General features: G+C 40.9%; 1 protein-coding gene and 1 pseudogene across 1 annotated transcript in view; both read left to right on the top strand.

Moving 5' to 3' along the window:
* Tango6 (transport and golgi organization 6 homolog) overlaps nucleotides 1–27538 on the top strand; it is a 210287-nt gene that overhangs the window by 174886 nt on the left and 7863 nt on the right. The gene's annotated exons all lie outside the window — the stretch shown is intronic.
* On the top strand, nucleotides 9599–9925 carry LOC111757452 (small nucleolar RNA U3; annotated as a pseudogene).

Here is a 27538-nt window from a genome sequence, read left to right on the forward strand (position 1 = left end):
AGCCAAGTGAAGAAAGAAATACCAAGAATCTGGATTTTCAAATCTATATGTTGTCAGTGAAAGCAACACTGTCTCACAATTTCTAAAATAATTGGGGACTCTGAAAGATTTTTGTCACTTTCAAAAAGTTTGTGAATGAAAAACGTTCTTCCTGTTCTCCAAACCACCTCTGGCCTGTGCTCACTGAAGCTGATAAATTGTTCTTATTCAGTGAATAAAGAAAAGGAAATGGGATGAGTTGAATGTATGATTCTCTTCCTAGCGCATCCTTGAGACCAGGTGTGTTAAATCTTGTAATCGTAGGCATGATTATAATCAGGGGTGCTTTAATGAGAAACGGAGATAGCTACAAAGCTTTGAATCCTGGATTTCTCTTTATAGTTCTGTTTTGCCCCTAGGAACAGCTGAAATGGAAATGCTGCTTTGTTGATGAAGTTTGGTGTGTGTGTGTGTGTGTGTGTGTGTGTGTGTGTGTGTGTGTGTACATGCGCGCGCGCATGCGTGTGTACGTGTGCTTTCCTTTTAATCATCATTTCTAAAGCTACAGAGTGCCAAATGCTAATACTGGATTTCAGTGAATTCTCTGTTGCTTACGGATGTGCTGGCCAAGGACCTCTATAGTTATGGTAACTGTAAGGGAAGTAGAAGAGATAGGTTGAAATGAAGGGGAAGACATCACCAGCCCCAACTCATAAGGTAGTTTTTAACTCTTTCCCACTTGAAAATAACCAGATTTCTATGTAATCAGCACAGTACCCACAATGAAGAAAAATCCTGTAAACACTTCTTACTGAAAAAACCTGTTTCCTCTGCTTAGCCTTATTTAGCCTGATTGTTATTAGCCTAAAATTTAGTTTAAAAGCAGAAGGAACTTTCTTTAAGCCCAATCTGCCTTATCCTTGCTGAAAAATAAATTTACTAGGAACACCCAGAAGAAGAAGCATGTCCAGACCTGCACTTTGTGTCAGCCTCAGAGTTAAGGATGGGCCCTTCTCACCACCAAAAAAATGAGCTAAGCAATAGAATAAAGAAATGGTGCTTAACCCTTTGCTCTTCACAAGTTTGATCTTTGTGATATAACATTATATTTATTATAAATGTTTGGAACATTTATTCATAAATTTTTCCAAAAACAATAATCGGACACTAATAGTTGAACACTAGCTATCAGACTGGCCTTCCAGGTACTATCTGTCAAGCTTGGATGGAATATAATGAGAGGCTACCTGCAGTCACTGGAAAGGAATTAGAAGCAGGCAGATTCTGAAGGGGAGGCTGTGTTTAGAGAAGTGATATGCACAGTGAGCTCCCATTTTCTTGGATTTTAACCTAGGGGCAAGCTTAAGCTTAAGCTTAAGCTTACTATGAATGCAACATAGTAGGAGCCCTAATGGAGAAATCAGTCTCTCTGACCTGGGGAACAAGAAGATAGAATCGGAGGAAACCACAGGAGAAAAAGGAGCAGTGCTAGAAGAGAAAGACACTGAAAGAGGATTCACAAATGCATCCTACATCTGTGTGTATCAAGCAAGATAACTGCTTGCTTAAAAAAATAAAACCAAGCCTGACATGGTGATGACTTGTAATCACCGCACTCAGGAGGCCAAAGCAGAAGGATCACTACAAGATCAAGGCCAGCCTGAACTACAGAGCAAGAATCTGTCTTCAAAAAATCAAAAAACAGAAATGGGGACAAGGAGATATGACTCACTGGCAAAGCACTTGTCTAGCGTGCAAAAGGCCTTGGGTTTAGCAGCAGCTCCTGAGATCTGCTCCATGTTGGAACTTAGGACACTGGGAACCAAGCAAGCACCTCTCCCCCCTGGTAAGCGGTGGTGGTGTGGCAGACTACAGCCTTTCCAGGGGGAAACCAGCAGCAGCTCCTGAGATCCGCGCCATGTTGGAACTTAGGATGCTGTGAAACCAAACAACCAGCCTGCCTCCCTGCTAAGCAATAGTGAACCTACTGATGCACGGCCTAGAGTCAAGTTTCCACTTCCCCTACCCTCCTTCTCCTGTCCCCCAACCCACCCCCCACCCCCACTCCCACCCCCCCCGTTAGCAAATGGGAACCAGAAATCTGAGCGTCTCCTGGGAGGTTGACCATAGCAAATAAGGGGGACTTCCTTCTACCATCTCTTTGAAGGCAAATATTTTTATTACTGTTTTGCTCTATTCTGATTAATGGTACTGCTCTATTCAGTATTCTATTTGGATAAGTTCTATAATGTTCTGTATTTCATCTCATTTTGATGTACGTGATTGAAAGAACAACTATTATAAGGATAACAAAATATACTGTGATACCTATTACTATTATCCTGGTAACCTGTTGTGAAGTTCTGTACCAATTTCACTGTACAATCTTAGTTGGCTTTATTCTTTCTTGTTCTGTTGTATCTTACCACTTTGAAAATAAAATTAAAAAAAAAAAAAGGCCCTGGGTTCAGTCTCTAGTATTACAAGAGAGACAGACACACAAACAGAGAAAAGAAGAAAATACTTATTGGAGAACAGAATCCACAATTTCCATAACTTAATATATATAATATTTAGGATATAACACAAAATTACGTAACATACGAAAAACCAGGAAAACGGGATATATTCTCAAGAGAAAATCAACTGAGACCAGCCCCAAGATAATACTGACATTGGAATTATTGAAGATTTAAAAGCAGATATTATAATTATCAGTAGAGTAAAGGAATAATATTCCTGCAGTTAGCAAAAAGAAAATCTAAAAAGAAATGATAAAAATAATGAAGAGCTCAGTAAGAGTTGTAGAACTAAAAAAGATGATTTCTGAATTTTAAAAAATGAGATAAAAGCAGAAAGGAGACAACCAAGAAAAAAAAGAATTTGAAGACAGAAACACTAAGATCAAAATGGACCAAATATCTGTTAAAATGGAAACACTTAACCTCCTGGAATATAAAATATGTAAGACTCTTGAAGAAATAGGTATAGACAGAAGCCTAGATACAAAAGAGATAACACCAGGAATCAAATTAAATTATCACATTAAATTTAAAAGCTTCTGCACAGCAAGAAAACAACCAACAAAGTGAGGAAACGACTTACAGAAGAAGGGAAAAAATGTGCCAGTTATTCCTCTGAGAGAGGGCTAACATCTAGAATATATAAAAGAACTCAAAAATTAAGATCTCCCCAAAAATGAAAGATCTGGTCAACAGTGGAAAACCAAAATGAATAGACATGTCTCAGAAGAAGTCCAAAGAGCTAATGCCAACATGAAAAAATGTTCAGCATCCTTGGCCATTTAAAAAATGCAAATTAAAAAACAACACTGAGATACCATCTTACTCCAGAAGGAATGGCTATCATTAAGAAATCAAACAACAATAAATACTATTAAGGCTTCAGGGAAAAAGGAACTAGTAATAACCACTATGGAAATCAGTATGGAAATTCTTCAAAAAACTAAAGATAGACCCAGCTATTCCCCTTCCAGGTATCTTTCCCAAAGTGTTAAAGGCACCATATTACACTGATATATGCATACCCATATTTATATATAGCAGCACAATTTATATAGCTAAATCTTGGAAACATCCTATATGCCCATCAGCAGGTGAATGGATTAAAAAATGCAATATTTATACACAGTGGAATACTATTCTGCTATAAAGGAAGATTAACTTGAGGCACTCGTAGGTAAATGAATGCTCATAAAGACCATAATATTGGTGCTGGGGATTTAGCTCAGCGGCATAAGCACCTGCCTGGCAAGTCGAGGTGGTGAGTTGATCCCCAGTACCAAAAAAAAAAAAAAAAAAAAAAAAAAAATGAGAGAGAAGGGAGAGGGGGAAGGCAGATGGTAGAAGAGGAGGAATTTATTCCAAAGTCTTAGTAGGAAACCAGTATAGATTTCACAATTAATTCCATCAAAATTAATTTTAAAATCGTAACATTAGGCTCATTTCTTCAAAATAAAACCTGGTAGCATCTTCAAGGGGAAGAGTTTGGAATTAATTATTCACTAATGTCTGGGTCAGGTTCGGAGCCAAACCCAGCCACAATCCTAGATGGATTTTCTAAATCTTTAAATTCTTTCTGTTGAGACCAGTATTAGACTCTGATGGCAGAGCCTCTTTCTTGTTACATTATGACTGATGGTTCAGTCGTATTGCCAGTGTTGGAGAGTGTGGGTGTTTATAGGGTTGACATTAGTAAGACCAGGCATCTAGTAAAAATGTACCCTTTCAGTCTGCGGATGTAGTTAAGCGATAGAGCACTTGCCTAGCATGTGCAAGGCCATGGATTTGATTCTCCGTAGCCCCCACCAAAACAGCCTTTGTTACATTGTTCAGTGTAGTGAGAAGCAGGAGCATAGAAGGAGTTAAAAATATATCATAAGTTTATAAACTGTCCCTTACCCCAGACATTTCCCATCGACTCACTCTTAAACATCCTAATAGCTCCATTTCTGTAAGACACAAAAATCAGACCTTGGCTTTGAAAAGAGAAGAAAGGAAGGAAGGAGCAAGAGAGAAAAAGAAAAAAGAAGGAAAGAGAGAAAGCAAGCAGTGATGTGCTGCTTTGTAATTGCAGAAGGTGCTCATGGTCCGTTCAGAAAATTTAGTGTCAGCTGGGGATGTAGCTCAGCAGCATAAGCGCCTGCCCAGCAAGTGCAAGGTCCTGAGTTTGATTCTCAATACCAAAAAAAAAAAGATTTAATATCTGTCTCCCATTTTCACCTATGCCTGTCTAACCTGACTAGGAACCAGGATATGACACACAGTGTTTGACATGGCACAGATGGTAGGCTTTAAGCGGACGGACCAAATGAAAACTTTTCTTTTATTGGTTGTTCTTTTCCTGATAGTTATTTTGACATTCAGTGTGTTTCTTGTTACGGACACAGTAAATGTGTCAACATGTCCTTCCCAGAATGACTTCCATGGACACTGATCTTTTGAGCAGCTAGAGGACTGTGTGGTAAGCAATCAGAAGAATGTATTTATATAAAAAATGTATTTATGTAAAGAATGTATTTATATAAAAATGACTGAAGCCCAGATAATATATATTCCTCTAGAACCCTTGAAAAAGTGGATAAGAGAGGCCTTCCAGAGTGAAATCAAAGAATGTTTCCCGTTCCTAGGAGCATGAAGCTACAGCCTGTTGACTAGGACAGCATTCTGTATCAGCTTCTGCTCCTGGGCAAAACTTTAGTGTATACAGAGTCAATATTGTTAATATTAAGCATTTCTTAAGAATTCGGCTTTTACCTATACAGGGAAAATTATTATACACTGAAAAATTAAATTGAAGATCTCAGAAAATGGAAAGACATCCTTGCTCATGGATAGGAAGAATAAATATTGTGAAAATGGCCATCCTCCAAAAACTGTTATACAGATTCAATGCAATTCCGATAAAAATACCATCAACATACCTCATAGATCTCGAGAAATCATTCCTAAAATTCATCTGTAGTAAGAAGAGACCTAGAATAGCAAAGACAGTTCTAAGCAGCAAAGGCAAGGCAGGAGGCATCACAATCCCTGACTTGAAGTTATACTACAAAGCATCTGTAGTTAAATCAACATGGTACTGGAATCAAAATAGAGCCGAAGATCAGTGGAATAGATTAGAAGAAACAACCACAACTACAAACACACTCAACCATCTTATCTTTGATAAAGAGGCCAAACATGTTCACTGGAAGAATGGCAGTCTCTTTAATAAATGGTGTTGGAAAAAGTGGCTCTCCATATGCCAAAAACTAAAACTAGACCCATGCCTATCACCATCTACTAAAATAAAATCTAAATGGGTCAAAGATCTAAATATTAAAAGAGAAACACTAAATCTATTGGAAGACAAATTGGGTAAAAACCTTGAAGACATAGGGGTAGGTAGAGAATTCATGAACAAGACTCAAACCGCACGGGAAATACTTCCTAGAGTCAATAACTGGGATCACATCTTATTAAAAAGTTTCTGCACATCAAAAGAAATCTCTAACATAGTGAAAAGAAAACCCACAAACTGGGAAAAAAAATCTTAGTGAACTGCCCCTCAGACAAAGGACTTCTGTTTAAAACATATAAAGAATTAAAAAAAATCAGACCCCCAAAATTCAAAGACCCCATCCAAAAATGGGCATCTGAGATGAATAAACAATTTTCAATGAAGAAATACAAACAGCAAATAAATATATGAAAAAATGTTTATCATCATTAGTTATTAGAAAAATGCAAATTAAAACCACACTGAGTTTTCTTCTCACTCCTGAAAGAATGGCCAAGATCAAGAAAACCACCAACAACAAATGCTGGAGAGGCTGTGGGGAAAAAAGGAACTCTCCTGCACTGTTGGTGGGAGTGTACACTAGTACAATCATTGTGGAGGTCAGTCTGGAGATTTCTCAGAAAGCTGGGACTGGAAGCCCCATTTGACCCAGCTATTCCACTTCTAGGCATATTCCCAGAAGAGCTGAAAGCATCATACCACAGTAATATATGTGCACCCATGTTTATAGCAGCACAATTTGTAATAGCCAGATCTTGGAAACAACCTAAGTGTCCATCAACTGAGGAATGGATAAAAAAGTTGTGGTATTTTTATACAATGGAGTACTACTCAGCTATAAAGAATGATCACATTGAGACATTTATAAATAAATGGACGCACCTTGAGACCATACTCGTAAGTGAAATAAATCAAACTCACATGTATAAATACCGAATTGTTTCCCTAGTATAAGTAATGATAAGAATACATAAAAGTACATGGTAATCAGGGTCCCCAGTCACACTGGTTTGAAGCCATATAATGTTTTCACTCATTAATTGGAATGGTTTTAATCTGGGTTGTTTTATATTATTGTCTGCGATACTACGAATAGCTATTTTGAAGAAAATAAGACAGTGTAATAGCTAGTGCTGATTTAATATCATCCTGTTTTGAAGCCCCATCAAGTTGTTGTTCATCTGTTTCCATTAGTTCTAACATGTTGTATCTTATTATATTTTAATTTATGCAATAATATAAGCAAATTTTTTATAGGCAAAGAGATCACATAGAAACTGAAGTTCGGTTTCTGTTAGCTGATTCTAAATACCCTGAAATACTTTCATTCTCTTGAATGGTTTCACACTGTTTTTTTTTGTTTTTTTGTCTTTTTCATTTTTATCGGTACCAGGGATCGAACTCACGATCGCCTGCTTGCAAGGCAGGTGCTTATGCCGCTGAGCTAAATCCCCAGCACTCAGAAACTTTAAAAAGAGGTGGGGATATAGCTCAGTGTGAAGACTCTAGGTTCAGTTCCTAATATCTCTGTGTGTCTGTCTCTCTGTGTATCATAAATTGTCTCTTATTCCCAAACACTTTCCTCTTTACTTACTCTTATCCTAATTGCTATTGCTCATTTCATTCTTCAAAGAAAAAATCCTTAGACCTCATATTTGTTTCCCAGGGCTGTCATTAAAAAGTACTGCAAACTAGATGTCTTACAACAATAAAAATTTACTGTCTCATAGTTCTAGAGAATAAAAACACAAAATCAAAGTGTCCACAGAGCTAGACTCCTGTGAAGCCTGCAGGGAAATTCTTCCTCGGCTGTCTGAGCTTTTGGGGATCTGCTGCACCCTGGGGTTTACTGGCTGTGGCTGTGCACTTCTGCCCCTGCCTTACCAACTCCTGCACTCTCCCGTGGGGTTCTGTCTTTGTGTGGGTGTCTTCTAATGATATTGGTTGTGCTGGGTTGGGACCCACTCAACTCTACTAATGATCTTAGCCGCGTGTGTCTTCATCACAGTGACCCTATTCATGTAAAAGCACACCATTACCTGGTTTAATTCCCCATGTGGAGCATAAAATGGTATTGTAGTCAGTTGGTTAGAAACTTTTATGAAATTCTAGTTTCTGTTTAGCATCGGTTTTTTTTTTCCCCTGAAATTGCTTAAATTTCCCTTCATTGCTTCTTTGAGTCAAAATGTTATCAAAAAGTTGTGATGACTCTTTACACCTGTTACATGTATTTAGAAATGTTTTACTGTGTTTTATCTCAAGCCTTACTTACTTTGCTGTCTTTTACTTCCATAAAAGTCAGTCATACTACACAGACACAGCTTTTCAAATGTTCTTTCCCACACATTAAAAACTGAATGTTTAGTCATTAATGAATGCCTGTTTTTCCAAGGAGCTCTTCTGCCTGTCAAATACAAGACTCATATATGGGATAGTAACTGACAAGTCATACTCTTAAACCTTTGAGTTAAAGAGAATTTATGGCTAGAGACTTCAGAGGCTATGGTCAGAGGCATATTTGCCTCAGGAGCTGAGCCAGAAGCTGAAAGAGCAGGCTGGAAAGGCATCAGAAGGGTGGTAATGATGCCAGGCTGGGGACACACACAACCTAAGGGAAGTTGGTGAACTGGACAGAGTTCAGGTCAAGGCCAGGCAGACGGGCAGTGCTCAGCAGGGCCTCTGCTGCGGACCCAGAAGGATGTGAATTGATCAACTGCACAAGAGCCCCTATTTCCCCCACTTTGTATTTTATCTTTTCCTCAATTTGTTAAATTGAGATATAATTCATATACCATACAATTTACCCTTTTAAAAATTTTTTCTTTAAGTTAAAATCCATCATTTTTATATACTTATAAAGTTATGCACCCATCACATTCCCTAATTTTAGGATGTTTTCATCATCCCAAAATGGAACCTCTGAGTGGGCAAGTGGAACATTTCAACTTTTAAGATTCTCAGACACCATCTCCATCTCCACTTTTTCCACATGATCTCTGACTCTGGCACAATGTCACATCTTAGCTTCTAACACTCAGATTCCTTCTGTGCCCCAAAATGCAGAAATTCTAGGGAAGGGAATTAATATTCAGTTAAGATTGCAGGTCTATCTCCAGATCAACCAACCTGACTGGGCCAACTGGAGTATCGGGGGTGCAGGTTTGTATACAGTTGTGCTCTGCCTCCACCATATTGGGAGAGACGACCCTGGATCAATGCCTAGGACCGTGGGAGAGCCCTGTAAATTTTTCTTTCTTTTTTTTTTTTTTTTTTTTTTTTTTTGTCTTTTTCCTTTATATTGGTACCAGGGATCGAACTCACAACTGCCTGCTTGCAAGGCAGGCGCTTATGCCACTGAGCTAAACCTCCAGCCCCAAGCCCTGTAAATTTCCTCAGTATTAACTTAGTCACATCTATATGATGTTGGTGATAGATTGAGAAATAAGAGGTTAGGACTCAGTACCTTATTGTGACTGCTAAACTATACATTTTCAGTCTTCTCTAGTGATAACATAAGTGACAGTTTGGAGGCCCTAACATTTCTGCCTCTCCTGCTTAGCATTTAGGTAGATCTACATATGTTACTCCTTGATTTGTCTTCCTCTTCTGCCTGAGATTTTTTTTTTTTTTTTTTTTTTTTTTTGGTCTTTTTGAGATAGGATCTCTCTATGCAGTTCAAGCCTGCCTTGAGCTCACTTTGTAGCCTAGGGAGGTCTCAAACTCACAATGATCCTCCTGTCTCAGCCTCCCAACTGCTGGGATTACAGGCATGAGCCACCATACCCAGCTCTGCTTGAGACTTAAGATACTTTCTTTTAAGGATATACTTTCAGGAATCATCTCTATAGTATGTTACTAGAGAAGCTTCTCTGGGGCTGGGGATTTAGCTCAGCAGCATAAGCACCTGCCTTGTAAGCAGGCAGTTGTGAGTTTGATCCCTGGTACTGATAAAAAAAAAAGAGAGAGAGAGAAGCTTCTCTGATTGTGTAGAGCACCAGAAGCCACGAGGAGGACGTGTAGTGTTCCCTCCCGAGTGTGAAGCCAGCTCTTGGTGTTGCTTGAGTGCAACTGCCACTTGCCATTGATGATTGTTCTTGCTGTCTCCTCCGAGTTAGTGAGAGGGGAGGAACACAGTCTGAGTGGTTTCTGTTTTATGGTAGTTTCAAGAATTAGGTAGGATGTTAGTAGAGAGGTGGAAGTTAAGGGCTATGTGAGCTATGTGTGAAGAATTGTCTAAGGTTCTTGTTTCATTGTATAACTTAAGGGGGTTGTTACGGATATATAGTTCACCAGCACAGAAAGGGTTGTGGGTTCCTGTTACCCACAAAACATCACAGGCGAGTTACCTTTATGTATGAAAGGAAGAATGCTGCAGTGTAGTTAAATGGTTTTTTTTTTCTGTTTATGAAGAACATGGCCTCTTCCCAACACCTTAATAAATATGATTTAGGTTGATGTTTCTTTATGGTTTTTTGGAGGGGTGGGAAAAATAAAATAAAATAGAAAAGATACTTTCTTTTATGTAGGATGGCTTTTTCCTTATCTTTCTTACTCTGTTCTGAGATAGTCGAGAGGAAGAGTCTTTTATGTAGACATTTAAAGTCAAATACTTTTAGAATGTCAGAGTAGAAGAGACCTTAGAGACATTTAAATTTTTTAAATTTTTATTTTAAAGAGACTAAAACCAACAAAATAAAACAGTAAAGCCAATCAAAACAAACCAGTATAAGTGACACAGGACTTCAAAACAATATGAACTCAACAATAGTTACCATAATGCCTTTTGTGTTCAAAATAGCTGCAGATAACTTCAGACATAGTAAAAATCAAATGAAACAGAGAGAATAAAATCAACAAAAACAAAACAACGAATGCAGTAAGACTTCAAAACAAGATAACAGTAAATCCAAAATGGCTGCCATAACATATCTTGCTATTTTTTAAATACCTACCCATGCCATTGGATATAACAAAACAAAACAGAATAAAACCCAGCCCAACAAAACAATGCAAATGATACAGAACTTCAAAACAAGATAATAGGGAATTAACAACGGCTACCACCTTCAGGAGATCCTCCTAGATGCCATACTATGTACCTTTACCCTCTGACTAGATGATCAGACCAGTGACCTAGACCTGCAAGGTCAGTGAAACACCAAGCACCGCAAGCATCAAACCTCAATAGCCACCATCACAGCCTGTGTTTCTCTGGATCGGCTGGTCACTTTTGGCAGAGGGGCATGGAGGGAGTTGGCTCTTCCTGTTTCCCAGTCCACATGCTGGAAGGGGCTAGAGTCTGGCCCTCCCCTGCTGCGGCCTATGCATGCTGCTGACTCTCAGAGAGGGCTTGCTTCATGGCGACTTCTTGTTCTCTTCCCCTGCAGCCCATAAATGGCTCTGACTCACGGGAAAAGCCTGGGATTTTGATGTCCCCCTGGCAGCCCATGCATGCTGCTGATTCGCAGGGACTGAGACATTTAAATTTAATGTAGCACAAAAATTTCCCCTGGTATACCAACCTCATGAATTTCTTCTTTTGAAATAAGTTGTTCATTGTTAAATCGATTTGGAAAATGCTTGCTGCAAGCAATGTCCAATCCCTTCCTGGATATTCAGTGCATGTTAGCCTTTAACATCATGTAGCAAAGGAAACTAGCAATTTTCTAAATCAATTTACTACAATTTACAATTTCTAAATCAATTTTACTAAATCAATTTCCATTATAAGCGTGCTAAGTAATAATGTTTCATGGTACATACTTTGGGAAAGTACCCAGGTGTCTTATTTGATGAATGGAGAAACTCAAGCTTATGAAGACACTTTGGCTACAACTCATTTTCTAAGGCTAATGCCAGAAGAATTAGCACTCATTTCCAGTCACTGGCCAGTGCCAGTTTAGTTTTTTCCCTTCTTGTCCTTGTGTTTAATTTACTCATTCATCTGGAACAAGATTTGTCATATTACCCAAGGTATCTTAGGTAACATTATTAAGGTGATTCAGTGCACAAATTAAGTACCAGGTTTGCAAAAGTCTACTATGTCATTCCCCTTTCTTTGGATCAGGCCCAGTGAGCTTTTATTGTAATAAATTATTTTAGCAAATACTTTGTAGTGCTCCCTTTAACCTGCTGAAATGAATAGCTTCTTTTTTTTTTTTTTTTTTTTTTAACTTTTTGTCGGTACCAGGGATCGAACTCATGACCGCCTGCTTGCAAGGCAGGTGCTTATGCCGCTGAGCTAAATCCCCAGCCCCCTGAAATGAATAGCTTCTTAACCTGTGTACCTAAAGAAATAAAAAGGCAAGTTTATAGGAAAATAATATATATTTTAATTTATAACCATTTAAGCCAGTTCTAAGACATAATAAGCTAATCATTCAGCATTCAGTTGCTCTAGTATGTAGAATTACCGTGAACGTATCAGCTACAATACATACTTGTTCAGATTTCTTATATTGGCATCTCAGAAATACCATGAATGACATCAAGTAGACTGCTCTTCCAAAATGGCAAATGGTTCTTGATAAAATTCCAAACAGATCAAAATATTATCTCAATTTGTAAGAGAGATACATTTGTAACAAAATTTCTGAGGTTCTGGGGTATATTGGGCTGGAGGGGTATCTTGGTGGTAGAGTGCTAGCCTGCCATGTACAGAGCCCAGGTTCAATCTCTGACCCTGGGGGAGGGGAAACAGAGCATATTAAAGCTAACTTAAAACATTTATTGAATACTTATATGTGAGCCCCTTAATGAATTAATTCCTCTAATCAAAGTAGCCCTATTTGGCTATGATTAGTACCCCACACGAGGAAGCTAGAACAGAGAAGATATGCAACTGTCTAGCAGTTGCCAAGTGGCAGAGCAATAGATGAGCTCAATCAACCTGGCTTCTCAGCTCACTTCACATCTTCTATGTTGCTGTCATCTGAAGGACTCAGACACTGAAGTGCCAGACAGTCTCTGCTCAGATCATGGCTAACAGAAGTCTGCTTCATGTCCTAGAAACCATGATACCCAAAGGGTGACAGACCAAACAACCTCTTTACAGCATATTTGCTGTCTACCCAGGAGAATGATGGAAGAATAATTTGGGCTGCATTAAACACAGGTCCCCTGACCTCTAGGACCCAACAACAACTCTTCAGAGAGCAGAGACATGAAACAACCTTTTTTGCCCATTCTCGTATTCCACTCTCACTCACCAAAACCAATAGTTCAGCCACTGACTACGCAACCCAACAGCTTTCCATGACATAGACAGAACTGGGGAGAGCAGGGAGCAGAGAGAAACTAAAAGAAACCAAATCCTTTCAGAGCTGCCAGGTTGAAGAAAGAGTCTTGCAGCTTTTCCTCCTGCCCTACAGCCTGACTCAGGACTTTCTTCTCCCTCAGAATGATTACACTGATTATCTGATGGGCCTCTAGGCTGCAAAACCCTTTTATCTTTGCTTCATCCTTTGAAGGGAAGAGTTCTGATTAAGTACACCCTCCTTGGGGTGACAGGAGATGACCCACTAGATTGGTGCTCTGGAGTCTGTTCCAGCTCATTGCTTACCACCCATGCTTTGTTTGCTCATGGCAGATGTGCTCCAAATAATTCCATGGCCTCCATGGTTTGGTATTTAATAATAATATTGCTTACATTTATTAAGGGATTACTGTATGCCACTGTGCTCTGGATATCCATTATCTTCCTGAATCCTCCAAACAGATTCATGAGATAAATGTGCTTATTCAGTCCATTTACAAATAAGAAAATCAGGGGCTGGGGATTTAGCTCAGCGGCATAAACACCTGCCTTGCAAGCAGGCGGTTGTGAGTTCGATCCTTGGTACCGATAAAAATGAAAAAGACAAAAAAAAAAAAAAAAAAGGAAGAAAGAAAATCAAGGTCCAGAAAGTTTACATGTAGCTGCTTAGGTCACATAACCAGTAAGAGGTAAAATTTAGGGACACCCCTGACTGTCTTATCACCAACTTGACTGTTCTGTAAGAACTAATTAGAACTGATGCAAGGTTATACTTGAGGAAGAGTGAACTGTTACAGGCACATTGGGACAAACCTGAGTTCTTAAAACTTCTGTGCTTTACCACTGAGCTTTCTTCTCTCTGATGCTCCTGAATTCACCCTGTTCAGTTATTCAGAATGGTAAGAGAACTTGGGCCAGAGATATTTTCCTTAAATCCAATCCCAGCTAGTATTTTTTTCATTGCCTCCTGTGATCTATGAGACAAAAACCAAACTCCTTGCAAGACATACAAGGCCCTGCATACTGCGGACCCCATGTTTTCTGTTTGTTTCTCTCTCATACTTCCCCTCAGAGCCCTAAAGCCCTCCTGGAAGCCTCCATATCTTATTCCATTCTGATGCCTAAAATGCTTTCCCCTTCCCCATCCATCCAATGTTATAAACTTGTGCATGTGCTTTGGAGCTCCACTTAATATCATACTGTTTGTGAAAACCCAGTCCAGGGGGCTAGAGATTTAGCTCAGCGGCATAAGTACCGGCCTTGCAAGCAGGCAGTCGTGAGTTCGATGCCTGGTCCAATGAAAAGGAAAAAGACAAAAAAAAAAAAAGAAAGAAAGAAAAACCAGTCCAGCCTTCCCAGGTAGTTAGTCCTCACTTTCTTTTGTTGGCTCAGGATTAGAGTAGGTGCTGCAGTGATCAGTCCACATAGCTGTGTCGGAAAGCTGTGGGCCCCACACTTCCTTTTTATATTCTGGGGGAGAGGATGGATGAAATCATTTCTCAGAGGCGTGGACTCTTCTCTTGAATTTCTTTATACCTGCTTTTGCAGTAACTAAACATTCTCAGACCTTAAACTGGAAAACTTGGGATTTCCAAAGTCTATTGTTCAGATTTCCTAAGAACTGGTATTGTCTGAACAAGTTCTTTTAAGAGGGAAATTCTGCTTTTCTTCCTTCCATACTTGGAAACAACTAAAGTTCTTTACTTTGTTTTTGTTTTGGTTGCAGTTGGGTTGCAGATATGCTTTCCTCAAATTAACTGGGAAGAGGAATCCTGAGTCAGAATGATACAAGGCATATTGGGTTTTTGTTTTGTTTTGTTTTGTTTTAGTTTGTTTGTTTTTATTTGTTTGTTTGTTTGCTTGAGACAGTGTCTCACTATGTAGGTTTGAACTCAGTTTGTAGCCCAGGCTGGCCTCGAACTCATAGTTTGAACTCAACTGTGTAGCCCAGGCTGGCCTAGGTTTGAACTCACGATATAGAAGTGCCTGTGCATTTCACTTGCCCATTTTTGATTGGTTCATTTATGAGGGGGTAATTTTTTTAAGTTCTTTATGTAGTCTAAAAATTAGTCTTCTGTCAGGAATACCTGGCAAAATCAATTTCCCATTTTGTAAGTTGTCACTTCACTCTGTTGATTGTTTCCTTTGTTATGCAGAAGCTTTCTAACTTTATATCCCATTTGTTGATTCTTGCTGTTATTTCTTATGCAATTGTAGTTCTGTTCAGAAAGTTCTGGCCTTGAACTCATGGCAATCCTCCTGTCTCAGCCTCCTGAGTGTTAGGATTACAGATGTGCACCACTATGCCCAGCTTTCACTTATTCTTATCTTCCAGCAGATTGAATGTATCTGTTTTTCATATTTAAATTTTTTATCCATTTTTTTTTTATTTTATTTTATTTTTTTGTTTTTTTCCTTTTTATCGGTACCAGGGATCGAACTCACGACTGCCTGCTTGCAAGGCAGGCACTTATGCCGCTGAGCTAAATCTCTAGCCCCTCCATTTTTATTTTAATTTAATACATGATGAGAGATATGAGTCCAACTGCAGTCTCCTGCATATTGATAGCCAATTTTCCCAGTACCATTTGCTAAAGAGGCTGTCTTTTCTCCAATGTTAGATTTTGGCCCCTTTGTCAAAGATCAATTAGCTGAGTATATCTGGTGTTTTCACCTCCTCTAGTCTAGTAGTAGCAAACTTATAGCACACTTTACTGTGTTTTTCTTTTTTTTTTTTTTTTTTTTTGTCTTTTTCGTTTTTATCGGTACCAGGGATCAAACTCACGACTGCCTGCTTACAAGGCGGGCGCTTATGCCGCTGAGCTAAATCCCCAGCCCCCTGTGTTTTTCTTTTAAGACAAAAGATATTAACATATGAGGTTTGTTTCCTGTCTTTTTGAGATAGGATCTCACTGTGCAGTTCAGGCTGGTCTTGAGGTCACTTTGTAGCCCAGGCTGCCCTCAAACTCATGGTAATCCTCCTGCCTCAGCCTCCTGAGTGCTAGGATTACAGGCATACACCATCACACCTGGCTTGAGGTGTTTTTTTTTTTCCCAAACTAAACCTCAGTATTCCGATTTAAATGCAGCTTTGGCACTTCATGATAAATAAGTGGGTTGGGGCTGCGATCTGGACACTTCTTTACAGCAGGTTCTCCATCACTGTTCCAGTCTGTTCCACTGCTCCACACGTCTGCTTCTGTGTCAGTACCTTGCTGTGTTTTTCATTATGGCTTTGTAGTATAATCTTTCCATTTTCTCAATCTTCTTCAATCTCCTTTTTTAGAGTACTGTAGTTTTTGTTGTTTAGAAGTCATTCACTTCCTTATTAGGTTAATTCCTCCTAGTAATTCCCAACTGTTTTTTTTTTTTTTTTTTTTGGGGGGGGGTGGTACCGGGGATTGAACTCACGACCTTGCACTTGCCAGACAGGCACTTATGCCACTGAATTAAATCCCCAGCAGTAATACAATTTTTTAAAATAATTACTATCTTCTGACTTTCAACAGTGTTTCTGATTTTACCTTTTTCATTTCTAATTGCATTGAAGTGACTCTTCTCTGTCTTTCTTATGGTAAGTTTGGCTAAGTATTTCTTTTGAATTAGCTCCTCCATTTGTTTATTTTTTTTTTCCTTTTTTTGTCTCAATTTTATTAATTTCTGCTCTGATCTTTATGATTTCCTTCCTTTCTTAAATTGGTTTGGTTTTGTATTGTTGTTGTTTTTCAGATATATTGAGGTTCATCATTAAGTTATTTACTTCAGCTCACTCTTTGTTTTAGACGAGATCGGGCGCGTTCAGGGTGGTATGGCGTAGACTCACTCTTTGTTTTAATGTAAACATTGACTGTAATAAGCTTCCCTCTTATGACCACTTGGATTGTGTCCCATTGGTTTTGGTGTGTTTTATTGGCATTGTCATTTGATTCTAGAAGTTAATTTCTTCCTTGATTTCTTTTGTGACCCAGTGGGTCTTTATAGACTAATTCAGTATTTGGGTGTATGTTATTAAGTTTCCAGGTATTTATAAATTGTCTGTGGTTTCTTCTGTGATTGTTTTCTAATTTCAATGCACAGTGATCTGGTAGTAAACATAGGGTGATTTTTTTATTCTTTTGTTTTGATTTAAGCAGGCTTTGTAAACTAACATGTGATCTGTTTTATAATAAGTTCTCTGTGCTGCTAAGAAGAATGTGTATTCGTTGTAGTATGGTAGAACATTCTGTAGATATCTTTAAGTCCATTTGTTCAAAGATGTGGTTCAGCTCTGGTGTTTCTTTACTGATTTTTTGTTTAGTTGATCTGTCTCTTTGTGAAAGTGGGGTATTGAGGTCATCCACTATGGTTGTGCTGGTGTTATTTTTGATCTTCCTGTCCATAAGTGTTTGTTTTATGAAGATAGGTGATCCATTATTTGGTTCCTATGTACTTACAAGTATTATCTCTTCTTTAACTAGATTATAATGACCCTCTTTGCCCCTCTTTTAGATGGTTTTAGCTTTAAGTTTACTTTGAGAGCAAAATTGCTATCCTTGTTTGCTTTTAGAGTCCTGGTACATGCAGTGGTGTTTTCCAACCTTTGATTTTTAGTCAATGAATATCTTTTTGAAGTAGATGAGTTTCTTAAATGCATTGGGTTCTGTTTTTCATCTACTTACCAATATGTGTCTTATAGTTGACGAGTTGAGGCCATTAACTTGAGAGATTACTGAAAGATATTGATTTATTCCTAAAATTGTGTTCTTTTTCTGTCAATGACTCCATTGTCCACATCACTTTGCACTTGTAATTAATACTTAGATTTTTAATTGGCAAAGCCATGACAGTGACCACTACCTTTGAAACCATGGCATATTTACTACTGAATCTTCTTCTATACAGTATTTTTTCTAATGTCCTGTGCTATTGCGTCCCTAATATTTTAGATTGTAAGCATTTCCAGGGGAGTATCTGTTTATATTAGATTATTAGTCACATGATGAACATAGAAAAAAATGTTTTTGAAAAGACAAAAGCCTCAAGCCATAAAATTCCTATTCTTAGATGTGAGGTGAGTTGCAAGCACTTTATAAGTTCTTTAGGGGACTTTAATATGCAGTGATGGTGAAGAATCACTGACTAGAAAAGATGGTATCACTCAAAAGAATTGGTAACTCCTCTGGGCTGCAGAGCCAGGTTTTCTGGTAGGGTTGGGGATTGCGTTCTCCAGTGTGGGTCATGACATGTATATATTAGCACATATTACATACCCTAACAGGGCCTCTGGTTCTCTCTGGTCTTTGGTCTAACTCAATAACCTTATATTCCAGCATCACTGTCCCAGAGCATTGAGTAGATGCCATAGGTCTGTGGCACAGAAGCTCTGTGTACCCATAGTTATGGCCAGCTCGAGCTAGACTCAAGGCTGTGTGACCAGGTAAACCTGCAATATTCAAGAAGCCCCAAAGCAGATTGTCCCCACCACCACCAAAGAAAATCAAGCTGTTCCTGTCTTCCTTCACCAGCCATACACCATCCAAATAGACAAGTTTGCTGGTACAGAAAGAATGATATCTCCATAGTATCCTTCTGCATACATATCAGATTTTCTAGTAATGCACACATTTAAAAGCAAGGCTTAAGGGCTGGGGATTTAGCTCAGCAGCATAAGTGCCTGCTTTGCAAGAGCATGGTCATGAGTTTGATCCCCACTACCCAAAAAAAAGAATTAAAAAAAAAAAAAGAAGCAAGGCTTGAATTCTAGCTTTGTGTTCTTGTGTGTCCTCTACGCCTCCCTAAAGCCCTTTTCCTGATTTGTAAGCTGGGGCTAGTAATATCTACCTCCTGGGATTAAGTGAGATAAAGTGTGGGAAGGGCTTTAGCACACTGCCCAGATGTAGTAAACAGTCAGTGAAAAGTAGTAGCGAGCCACCTTCAGGTCCTGTCTGTGCAGCCCACACAGCAGGCTTTTAGTGTAGGAAGGAAATAGGACTATACTGCCCTCCTCGGCAGGTGCCTGCCTGGAGCCCCTCTAGGGACAATGAAGCCTGCCCCCAGATGTGTTAACTGGGATCACTCTGAAGGCTTGGCTTGTAATCACTTTGCAGGATGCTGCTGCCAGTCTTCCCCCACAAGCAGCAGCCGGCTGCCTTTGCACAGGCTCTGGCCATTTTCCCTGCTGCCTTTGTTCTATTTCAGTGGCTGTGGGGGTGCAGGAAAGCTGCTGCCTTCCTCCGGTTGCTATTTAAAGGCATTCTGAAAGATGCTGCCACCGCTGTTCTAGCGTTGTAGCGGCTGCTGCTCCAGTCCCTGCCTCAGAGAGCTGCCTGGTCTGTGACCTGCAGATGCTTGGAGTCAGGAGCCCCAGCAGGGGCTGTTTCAGGAAGTCGGACTGCCTATTTTTGTTTAGGATCTCCGAGCTGTCTCTCCTGCCAGTGGCTAACCTCCAGCTGCTGTCTTGGTCTTCGTCCTAGACTGCCTCACCTGTGTCCCTGTAACATTTTTGGCATTTGACTAGTTAAATATTTCTCATTTTTCAGTGAAAATCATGCACAAATTGTCACTATCCCATCTCCTTCCTACCCGTTCTCCATTTAGGACTTGAGGTGCTTTCCCTTTAACAGCCAGACACAATCCAAAAGAGTAAAGACGCTATTATCTCTAGGTCTAGCAGAGAGAGCTACTTTGAAAATAAAAGGTTTTGAAAGGCTCAGCAATCTCCAGTTAATAATAATGCCACCCTGAACTTCAGTGTCTGAGATTCTCTACCTGTCAGGCATGGATGGAAATCCCTTAGGCATTAGTAATCCGGCCTTTCTTTGCTGACCCTCCCAGTGCTTCCAGTGAAGTGTCTCAAAAGCCACTCTTTCTATTTGAATTGGCCCTAATTTCTTTTTAATAGACTCATCAGAGTGAAAGTTTGGGTTTTATCCGTAATGGATTATCCCTCTTGGGTCCAGAGCTCCCCGGTGAGGTCCAGAATGCCAGCCACCATTCTGCTCCCCAATTTGTTGCTCCCATTGTCTTAGACAGGCCTTTCACCTTGCTGACCCAGTCCTGCTCCTTCCTGCTTACCTAGCAACACTCCTCACAGTGCCCTCAGCTCTGTGCAGCAATGTAATCAGAGTGTTTCAGTGCCAGATACCACCCCACCTGATGCACAGTGGCCCTGATACCACAACCAGATGGCTCTGAATCTGTTTTCCCCAATTTACATCAGCTTTCTGTTCTAGCTCCCCTTCAGTTATTCATCACCTTAGCTACCCATTTTCTGGCTCCTGTTTTCTCTTCTGCGTTTTTGAGCTATGCCTTTCCCTTGTTATCTTAGCCCCTTGATGATAAACCCAGGTTTCTTAATGCAATGGTAATAATTACACTTTGAATTACGTATCACTTTGATTATGATAGCAAATTAGTCTCACATACGTTACCTCTGTTGATTTTACAACAAACTTGTAGAAAGGGCAGAATATTAGCTTCATTCTCCTCTCTTTGTAGTAGTGAACCACTTGGAGATGCAAAATACTGTGCTGATTAACAAAGAACACTGGTTCCAGAGCTGTGCTACAAGGGTTAAACCCTGGATCTGCCCCTTGATTGGCTGCATGACCCTGAACATTGGAAACAATAATAATACCACTGTCATTGTGTTCTTATAAGGATTGAGTTCATACAGATAAAATATACAGAACCATGCCTGGTATATATCAAGCAGTATATAAGGATTGGCTATCGCTGTTATTCATTCATTCATTTATTCATTCATTCTTCAAAGATTGACTGCTTGCCAGGCTTTGTGCTAGGCCTCAGGGATCCAAAAGTAAACAAGCTAGACCCACCTTGGTTCTTACAAGGAGCACACTATTAATGGGGAAGAATGACCAAAGACCACGTGATTATATTTATCATCTGTCATATGCGTGTCCTTGTGCTTGGATCTTTAAAGATGTTAATTTTACAATTTTCAGAAGAGACAGTGTTCTGGTGAGATATCCATGGTTCCAGTGTGAGTTTGAAGCCAGCCTGGGAAACTTGGTGAGACTGTGTTTCCAAAAAACAGATCTGGGGGAGTAGCTCAGTGCTTCTTGGCTTCAACTCACAGTGCCCTCAAGCCCCCAAAATAAAAAACTTAGAAGCTGGACAAAAGCCAGGTACAGTGGTATATTCCTCTAGTTCTAGCTACTCAGAAGGTTGAGACAAGAGAATCATGAGCCCAGGAATTAAGGACCAAATTGGGCAATATATCAAGACCCAGGCTCAAAGAAAAGTTGAAATAAATAAAATTTTAAAAAAAAGAAAGAAAGAAAAGTTGAAACATAGCTTCCTGACTTCCTGACAGGTTCATACCACATTTAATGCTTATTCCAGTTTGTTTTTATTTTGATAGTGATGGCATTGGGGATTCAACCCAGGGCTTTCACAATAAGGTACTTCCCAGTTTTTTATTTTTGTTTTTGTAATTCTGAGACAACGTCTCAGTCCCTAAATTAACCAGGTCAGACTCAAACTTACGGTCCTCCTGCTTCAGCTTCCCAGAGTGCAGACATAGACCAGTATGCCCGGCCTCCAGCATATTTTTAAAAAGAACATTTAAGATCCTGGATTTCCTCCTCTTCCAGGTCCCAGTCTGTAGAATCTTTTTACCTCCCAGGACAATCTCCAGCCATTAACTCCATTGTACCTCTTCCCTGTGTTCCCCTGCCTTTCATCTCAATGTCTAACTTCCCATTTATTTCTCTTTTGTTCCCAGTACTTATTTCTCAGCCACAAAGAGAGCCACTTCAGTGGATGATAGGATTCTATACAATTGTTTTCTTTTGTTTTGATCTTTTTTCTCATCTATTGATTCTAAAGAAGACTGAATTTCTAAGTATAATTAGTGTGTTCTAGCACTTAAGTTTTTATTCTTGTGTGTTTAGAGACTGTGTGGTCAGGATACACAAGGTGGCCAGACTCAGGCTTTTTGCCTAGGCCTTTTGCTTGCTAGTAAGACAGCGTGTGTTATGTAACCTGCACATGCTTAGTGACCATGTAACAAGTAATTGTTTTTATACAGTTTTTTTGGCAACTTTCTGGCTTTGTATCATATTATATCATAGCATATAAGGGAATGGGTCTTTCCAGTGTTGTTCCCATGCCACTGATCATAAAGGGAGTCAGACATTCAGCTGCCCAAATCTCAAGTAAACCTCCCTGGCTGGACCAGGAGAACAATTAGTGTAAACAGCAGGATTCTGTGATGCCCAGTATGGAACCCTCTACTCCCCTGGGTGAGACTGAGGGGTGGTACCCAGTAACTAGCCTCCTCTCTTTTTTTTTTTTTTTTTTTTTGGTCTTTTTCCTTTTAATCGGTACCGGGGATCGAACTCACGACTGCCTGCTTGTAAGGCAGCCGCTTATGCCGCTGAGCTAAATCCCCAGCCCCCAGCCTCCTCTCTTGATGTGGACCCCTCCTCCGGCCTAGGTGGAGATGGATGGGACACCCATTTAGATAGAAAAGCCTTGCATGTCCTGGAAAAGATCTTGGGAGAAAAGTAGCACTACTGCCAGGGCAATGGAATGGGTATTTCTTATTCCCCTTAGGGCTGAGACACAAACCTTGTTAAGAGGAGACACCCGCATCGAAGAGCTAGAAAAAGAGATAGCAGCTGCTGGTAAATCAGGTCCAGAAGGAGTGCAAACTGATAAGATAATGGAGTCCACAGACACAGACAACTCAGGCATTGAAGATACGGAGCCAGTTTCATGCAGGAGACCTGTCCAGTGGTGATACAGAGAATGAAATAACAGCCAATGGCATGGCCACGGGTCCTGCCCAAGTGACTTGAGTTTACCACATACCACCCCTATGCTCAGGCTGCACTGATAGATTTGTTTTGTTTTTCATACCGTGAGTCGAACTCAGGGCCTCAGGCTTGCTGGACAGGCACTCAGCCTCTGAGCTATATCCCTGGCCCTGCACTGATAGATTTAAGAAAGCAGTTTAGACAGCATGGGGGAGGGGGTGCCTTGGCTGCTTGGTTGCTACGACTATGAGGTTCACAGGTAGATGGTATTGTATGTACTGGGCAGGAGATGGAGAAGTTAGCATCCATCATTAGCCACTCCTCTTTTAGACTACGGCTGCAGAACAGCTGCCGGTAAGGACAGGGCGCTCACTCCATGCTCAGGTTGCTCATGGCAGCCATCTGTATGGTGTAAGCCAGTGCGGGAGGATGTGCCCAAAACAGTGAGTGAGTGAATGGCAGCCTTATGCTGGCCATGTTCTCATGCTGCAGGAACTAGGTGTTTGGCAGGAGATGTTTAACCTTAACACCCAGGTCCTGGATGATGAACTGTAGGCATGAGGCACGTGGTCCAGAAAGCCACTTTTCCTCTTTCAGGTCATTTATGGCTCCCTATGTAGGCTGCCAGATGACCACCATGGTGGCCAGCCTGAGGGAAGCAGAGACTAAGAGGAAGGCTGTCATATCCACAGTGTGTCGTATACACCTTAGATTTGTCTAGGAGGGGAAGAGATGATCAGGGAAGCCCACAAAGGTCTCATGTACACAAATGGGGTTAGGCTTGTTGCAGGGAGGAGTCAATCGGGCAGTGATCAACAAAAAGCCAAAAGCCTGTTATCTGTCAAGGTTCCAGAGAGGTTGTCAAGGTTGCAGGAGGATCAAAAATTCACCCCCCTGAACATGGGCAGAGGATAGTTACCCTGCAGCCATGGCTTGAACCATTGAATTAGAAGATCATTTCGCTTCCAGCCTTCAGATGCTCTGTTCACCTTTGTTTTTTTGTTTTTGTTTTTGTTTTTGTTTTTTGTCTTTTTCCTTTTTATCAGTACCAGGGATCGAACTCACGACTGCCTGCTTGCAAGGCAGGCGCTTATGCCGCTTCTGTTCACCTTTGAATAGGGCCAAACTTGAGGAGCCTTGCTAATGGGGACTGACTGAGACCAGAGGCCTCACATACAAATAGCAACCCACCAATCCCCAACCAGTGTGCCATGAGTCTGGCTCTGGTAGACGTCGCACCTCTAGGTCTCTTTGGGGTGCCCGAATATTGAGTGGACCTTTCCAGCCTGGGCCACTGGCACAACAGAAACACATTTCTTGAGTGCCCCCTGGAACCTGGAGAAGCTCCAAGGCCCTGCTTTGTATTAGATGGCTATGGGTTCATAGCACCCTTTGTACATTTGGGAATAGATCCCCAGTCCCCTGTGGGTGGAGCTAAAGTAGGTGCTGGTACTGGGGGTGTATGTTTCTCTGGAGGCCCAAGATTCCCGCTAAGAGAAGAGGCACAGGCAAGCCCCTACAAGAAGGATGGCTCCTATTCCTGGGAGGGGGTGCTGCTTATTGGTGGCTTGTTGCTGCAGCTTGTATTGTAGATTATGGGTACAGTGCTCCAGACTTCTTGCTGAGGAAACCATGGGAAAGTTTCATAGGTAGATTGTGAGGCCAAAACTTCTGAGGGGAGTGGATTGCATAGTGAGGGTACCCAAGATAACTTTCTGCTTGCTGGTCAGTCGGTGTATGTTAATAACCTATACATGCACAGTAAACATGTAAACCAGTGATCTGTGTTAGGTAGTTTTTTGGCAGCTTGCTGGCATTATATGATACCATACTTGAGGGAAGGCATTTGTTGGCATTGCTCCCTATGCCCCTGAGGTAGTGAAGGCAGCATGTCAGACATTCCTGCACCTCTAGGTCTCTTTGGGGTGCCCGAATATTGAGCAGACCTTTGCAGCCTGGGCCACTGGCACAACAGAAACACATTTCTTAAATATCAAGAAATTAGCCTGGTATGGTGGCGCACTTCTGTAATTCTAGCACTCAGGGAGGCTGAGGCAGGAGGATCATTGCAAGTTCGAGACCAGCCTGGGCTACAAAGTGAGCCCTAGGCCAGCCTGAAACACACAGAGAGACCCTGCCTCAAAAAAAAAAAAAAAGAAATTATAGATGAGCTGGGGGTGTGGCTCAGTGGTAGCACGTGCCTCCCATGTTCAATCACCACAAAAAAGAAAAGAGTTATAGATAGAAAAACATCTGTTAACTCACATTCTGCTGGGGTCCTTGTTTCTGAGGGTGGTTTGTCTGTGACCACTGATGTTGTATCTTGTTAATCCCACACAGTAATAATGGAGTAGCAGTTAGTAAAATGACCTGGGAATGGAAATGACTTCTTTTTTTTTTTTGTCTTTTTCTTTTTTATTGGTACCGGGGATCGAACTCACGACTGCCTGCTTGCAAGGCAGGTGCTTACGTTGCTGAGCTAAATCCCCAGCCCCCAGAAATGACTTCTTAAAATAAACCTTTAAAATATTTTAAAAATCTCTTCATTTGTTAAGTGTCTTTACTACTGGAATTTGAATTATAGGCTGGCAAGACGTTTTTTATTTTTTTTTTCTCCATCTCTAGATATTCTAAATTGTGGATATATGGCTTTTATAATCAAATAAACAAATACATGTAGGCATTAAAGAGAAGAAGTGTATCTGCCATTTATTTCTTCTTTTGATCTTAACTCAAAGGAACCACTTCAGTGTCATTCCAGGTCAAGCTTACTGAATGTCAAACACTCTTTTCCTACTTTTCCGCTGAACGTGCACCTGTGTGCCCAAGGCAGTCTTGCTCGCACTGTTTCCTTTCAGCAAACCCTGTCTCTCCTGGTCTTTTCTCAGCCACATCTAACCCTGGACACTGCTGGCGTCCCTGAAGCTCAGGTTTGTGCAGTTCAGGGCTGGCACCTGGAGATGGAGAGGGGATGGGTGGCATGATTAAGTAAAACAATTCAGACCCTGTGTCTCCTCTTCTGGCCCCAACCCAGAGAATATTTTTGTGTGCCAGGACAGTCTCCAGAGAGAGACAGAGATTAGGAATGTATTTCTGTCACACATACTCCATGAATTCTTTAGATAAAGCATCTGAGCCCCACCCACTTCCAAATTCTTTCAGAAGAGGAGTTGAGGTTCTTTACAATACCGCTGGCCAGGGGCTGGGGGCCTACTGCTCAGTGGTGTAGCACATGGTGAGCAGGCACAGGCCCAGCACCACAGACAAAAACCACACAGAACCATGGCCAAAGAGCTTCTGAGGAGGTGCCAGTGTTTCATTCAACCACCTGCTGCCCTAAGCTTTCCTCTGGAGGAGAGGCAGCCACCCCAGTCACACCTATATCCCCCTCCTTTTCCTGGGGTCCTTGGGCAGGGAGATGAATGGCAGGTGTGTGCTGAAGTCTTAATGAGAGGTTTCCTGTGTGGCATTGCCTGTATCCTGCCCACCTCAGAGGCTTCTGTGAGTAACTTTACCTTTGAACTCACCTTGCATTGGGCCCTGATCCGTGGGATTTGGTGACAATCCCTGGCTGACAAGAAACTTTGATCCTTGGGGAGTCCAGAGGAAGTCCTATGATGTGTGGGATCCCTAGAGTTACAGGGATAAGGGAGAAAACTGTGAAGTGGGTTGCTAAGATGGACCCATTAATTAAGAAAAATCCTTTGCTTAACACTCAGTTACTGAAAAGGAGATCCGGTGCCTGATAACAGGAGCTCAGCACCTCTCAAGGACAAAGCGGTGTTTGTACAAACATTGTTGTAAATTTAAGGACACAGCAGGGCTGAGGGGAAAAATTCCCACCTATACCCCAGGAAGAACAGAGCAGTACATTAGAACTCCCCCTTTTAGTAAGGTAAAGCTGCTTTCTTTCAGTGTTAAGAGGCTTGAATTAAATAACAACAACAACAAAAACCCCTCAAAGATCCTTCTGACTAAGGTGAAAGAGTCCTAGGGATGGGGAGGGGGATGACCACCCAATAAAAAGTGAAACCTAGAATTTCTGTATGTGAAATGCTTTGGGGTGCATTAGAGGGAATATAGAAGTTTTGTCTTTAAATTGGATATGCTTAGAAACTACCTTTATTTGAGGTGATTTAAGGGTGAGAGGACTCCCTAAACGTCTCAAAGCCAATCCTGGTGCCACCTAATAAATGTCAAAGGAAAATCCCTTTCACATGCAAGGCGTTGTTCTTCTCCGCCCACCTTCAGAGACAAATGACTTCCTTCCTTCCGTCCACAGCATCACAGGCATCTATCTCTCTGTGGGGACCACTCCCGGTGCTGTTTGTGCCTGCCTCCTACAAGAGGGACAGGTTCTTGCATTATTCAGCGTTTTTATCACCAGCTTACTGCCTGGGCACGATGTGGGTCCTTAATAATAATTCCTGAGTCAGTGAGTAATCATGAAGCCGTAGCTTCAGGGAGTCATCTTCTTTCCCAGAATCATCTCATTTTCATATTGCCAGGAAAGATACGACTTCTTTGAAGAAGGATAGGATTTCCTCACCCAAAGATAGGGCAGGATAGTGCTCTGGTTAGTGTCAGACACCTGGCCTAACTCCTATTGTGTCTCAGCAGTACCTGAAAAAGGTCAGGCAAGAGCTGCCTACTAGAGATCAGATTACATCTTTTTAAGTTTGGCTCAGAGGACTCAGGCACGTAATCATACAGTGACGTCGGACAAGGACCATTGAGA

This window comes from Cavia porcellus, unplaced genomic scaffold (assembly GCF_034190915.1).
Source record: "Cavia porcellus strain 051 isolate PalLab524CR breed Dunkin Hartley unplaced genomic scaffold, mCavPor4.1 scaffold_4, whole genome shotgun sequence".
NCBI classification, from domain to species: Eukaryota; Metazoa; Chordata; class Mammalia; order Rodentia; family Caviidae; genus Cavia; species Cavia porcellus.